The sequence below is a fragment of the Bison bison genome, unplaced genomic scaffold (genome assembly GCF_000754665.1).
Source record: "Bison bison bison isolate TAMUID 2011002044 unplaced genomic scaffold, Bison_UMD1.0 scf7180017864456, whole genome shotgun sequence".
NCBI lineage: Eukaryota > Metazoa > Chordata > Mammalia > Artiodactyla > Bovidae > Bison > Bison bison.
In genome coordinates this window covers 12291603-12295889 of record NW_011495018.1, presented here as the reverse complement: position 1 = coordinate 12295889, position 4287 = coordinate 12291603, and positions in this window count along the sequence as shown.

The window sequence follows — 4287 nt, the reverse complement described above, 5'->3', positions numbered from 1 at the left end:
ACAGGGGGGGAGAAGAATGAGTCTTCAAGCCAGCGAGACCCCGGGAAAACCCACCCTCCCGCCATGGACAGTGAACTTGCAGGTGGCCTCCTCCTTCCTAAGATAAGACTATGCCAAGAAATTCCACTGAGATTCCAAGATAGTTCACTTTGAGTTTCTCCCAGTCCCAACTAGAAACACACAGCACGCGTGCACACACTCAGCCCAAGGGAAACCCAGAAGCCCACCGACATGGAAAACATCACAACACCTGCCTCTTATGTGGCCAGGTGTGGGTGGGCAAGATGGCAGGAGGCGGACGTGGCACTCCCCCCACCTCCACGGCGGAGTGGGCTGAGGGCAGAAGGGCTGTGACAGGGGTCATCTCTCCCCAAGCCTGGAGTATTTGGAAGGGATGCAGTTGGTTCAGCCCGTAATAACATCCAGACAGGTCCCGGCTAGGGCTGCATCATTTTCCTCAAAGAGTCCCAGTAACTTCCCTGGTGAACTTTAAGGGTACAGTGAGCCAGCCAAGGCTGGTGCCCCGATCCTTTAACACAGGCTCCCAGAACTGATCATGTCCACTCTGGATGAGACATGCCACAGATGCAGGAGCTGCAGCTCGTGACCTGTGACCTCGGTGTTCCCTCTGCCTTTCAGGGGCTCTTGTGTAAGTACCGGTCCTCACAAAGAGAAAGCACACACTGCTCTGATTTATAGAATGCTCTGGAGCCCCCGCTTCCAAGCACTGATCTTTTAAAATGGCCCTGATCACACTAAACCATATAAAAGAAACTTTGCACTTTACCAAAAAAAAAAAGTTTCAATATTCTTTGATGAAATGAAAAAGCTTGCTGACTCAGGAATGTCACCAACTACATTTGGTAGCACTCTGTTTTGGCGTCATGCCTCTCCTATCAGAAGGGAAGGCAGGCTGCTGAGCTGAAAGGTGAGACATGTCTAGACTGGGTCCCTGAGCCCCTCAGGCTGGACTCTGTTGCCTCAACAGGGCTTGTGTCTGCCTCTGGCGTCTGTCCCATCCAGTGATCATGAAGCTCACTGCATGCTCACCCCATTTGCCTGCTGGCCCCTGCATCTCCTCGACCTTGAGGGGCCCTGGGATGAGTCACATCCGTCTCCCCGTCTGCCTCAAAGCCCCTCTTGCCTGGCCTCGCCCAGCAGCTCTTCTCTAATGCATCGTTGAGATTAACACCTATGAAGTGAGGGATGCTCGCCACCCTAGCTCATGCCTTACGCTGGAACCCAAGGGCATCTGTTCCAGGGGCCATCACTGCCACTCCCCTGCCTCACAGTGCTCTGGGGACAGGGCTGAGCCCTTTAGGTAAATTTCCTAATTTATCCTCAAAGCTATTTCATGGAGCGGATACTATTATTCCCATTTTCCAGATGAGGAAGTAGAGGCTCAGAGGGGTTAAGTCACAGATACAAGGCCATACGCCATAGTAAGGGTCCAAGCGCTGCAACACAGGATACCCCCAAACCCACTGTTCTCTCCATGTTCCCTGAGCCAAATGAGCAGCCCCTGCCCTAGACTGCTCTTTTTCTGATGGTCTGGAAGGGTCCCCTCCTTCATTTTTGCCTTGTCCCATCACGGTCTCTTTAGCACCCACCACCCTGGGCTGGGCTTTTGGTATGAAATGAATTATGACCCCCCAACTCAAAGCCCTAACTCCCAGTGTGACTGTATTTAGACAAAGGACCTGTAAAGAAATCTTTCAAGGTAAATAAGGTCAAGCAGGTGAGGCCCTAATCTAATAGGACTCGTGTCCTTACAAGAAGAGGAAGAGACACCAGAGTCCTCTTGGTCTCCCTCCCTCTCCATCCCTCCATCTCTCCTCTCCTACCCCCTCTCTCGCTCCCTCCTTCCCTCTCTCTACAAACATACTGAGTGAAGTCCACAGAAGGACACTGCGAGGTGGTGGCTGCCTCAGTTCAGTGCAGTCCAGTTGCTCAGTCACAACCGACTCTCTGCGACCCCATGGACTGCAGCACGCCAGGCCTCCCTGTCCATCACCAACTCCCGAAGCTTACTCAAACTCATGTCCATCGAGTTGGTAGCTGACTACAAGCCAGGAAAAGAGACGTCACCAGAAACGATCCCTGTCGACACCTCAATCTCAGATTTCCAGCCTCCAGAAAAGCTGAGAAAATAAGCCTCTGTGGTTGAAGCCTCCTGGTCCGCAGTGTTCTGTTGTGGCAGGCGGGGCTGACACCGCAAAGCAGGGAACGCGAGGACACCCTGCTCCCCCACTTACTGCCTCCCCTTCACCCAGACAGCTCAGGATGGAGGGCAAATCAATGAGGAATAAATGAGTGTGTTTGTGAACAGTAGAGCCCTGCAAATCTGAAGACCGGAAGCTTCTTGGAGGCGACCCGTGTCTCTGGGGCTTTCTTTGCCTGTGTCTGCCCTGGGGTCTGTGACGGCAGATCAGTATTCTGAGACCACCTCATTTTTGTGAGTCTTTGAGATTACTGGGTTTTGTTCTAGGGACTTCTACTGCTGTTACTTTTTCCTCCAAAAAATATCCCAGCAGTTCCTGGGGCAGTGAGCAGACAAGGTCACCCCTGCTCCCCACCCCATACTTTAAGGGCCAGAGCACGGGTCCCACATAGGCAGCGCACTGACTCCAAGCCCTGGAGGTGCAGGGAGCCATACCCAGTTCTTTGCATTTGGGATCCTGAGACCCCCGTGGGTAACTGGACCTCGGCTCAACTAAACCATTAGTGCCCATCCCCAGGTAGGTCGTGCCCATTGGTGCCTTTTCCTGCTTGCCTGCTCTGAGTGCTTTGTCTGTATGGAAGGAGCTCTGAGCTCCCTGAATTCTCACAGCTGACTCCAGGAGGTTGTACTATTACTATCCTCGCTTTGCCTGCGTGCATACTAAGTCACGTCAATTGTGTCCAACTCTTTGCCACCCCATGGACTGTAGCCCGCCAGGCTCCTCTGTCCATGGGACTCTCCAGGCAAGAATGCTGGAGTGGATCGCTGTGCCCTCCTCCAGGGAATCTTCATGACCCGGGGATGGAACTGGCATCTCTTACATCTCCTGCATTGGCAGGTGGGTTCTTCACCACTAGCACCACCGGGGAAGCCCTATGCCCACTTTGCAGGTGGAGAAACTGGGGTCTGAGAAAGTAAAGCAGTTCATTCCAAGACCCCAGAGTGGCAAAGGATGGAGTAGGATTCAAACCACACTCTGCTTCCCTCCAGAGCCCACCCTCTGAACCTCCACCCAAAACCACAGGAGACATGAACACACCCACCCGGACACAATCAGGACAATGGTGCATGGCCAGCATGCGGTGACGACACTGAGCAGAGCACTGCCTGGGCCTCAGGAAACAGTAGCCAGATGGGACCCCAAGCCCCGGGTGCTCAGAGACCACCCAGTCAGCTTCCCCAGCCGCTCTCAGCTGCACAGTCCCCGGAAGCAGGACGCTGTGTGGAAGGCTCTGCTCTGCGGCCCCTCTGGACTCCTCTGAGATTCCCCCTAAGCCTTCAACATCCACCCACGTAGAGCTGGGTCTCATACTGCCTCCAGTCCCCAGAAAGGCCCAGAAAACCAAAATCTCACATGGAAGCAGTGACTGTACCCACGCCTCTCCCAGGGACAGCAGTGATGTGGAAGACCCCTAACCCACACTTGGCGCCCGCTCCAGGGCACAAAAAGCTAAGCAATAACTTGCCCATTCTGCTCAGCAGCTTACAAAGATTCCACATGCCCCAGCTCACATAATCCTCAATAACCCCATGCAGTGAGTGAGGCTTGTCAGATGAATCCTGTGTTTACGATGCAGCAACAGAGGCTCCAAGGCGACTCTGCCCGAGGTCCCAAGCTTCAGTGGTAGACCTGGTTACAAAATATCTACTCTGCCCACAGATCGCCAGCGTTCCCCTCCACTCCTCACTGCTTTCCTCAATGTTTCCAAGGGTCTGGGTCTTTGCCTGGAAATGCTAATCCACAAACCAGGACCCTGGACAGGGCAGCCATGTACGGCCACACAGGTTACGCACTGCACAACCCCGGGGGGTGCCATTCACATGCCCTATAACTGTGTGGATCACAATAAACTGTGGAAAATTCTGAAAGAGATGGGAATATCAGACCACCTGATCTGCCTCTTGAGAAACTTGTATGCAGGTCAGGAAGCAACAGTTAGAACTGGACATGGAACAACAGACTGGTTCCAAATAGGAAAAGGAGTACGTCAAGTCTGTATATTGTCACCCTGCTTATTTAACTTCTATGCAGAGTACATCATGAGAAACGCTAGGCTGGAAAAGAC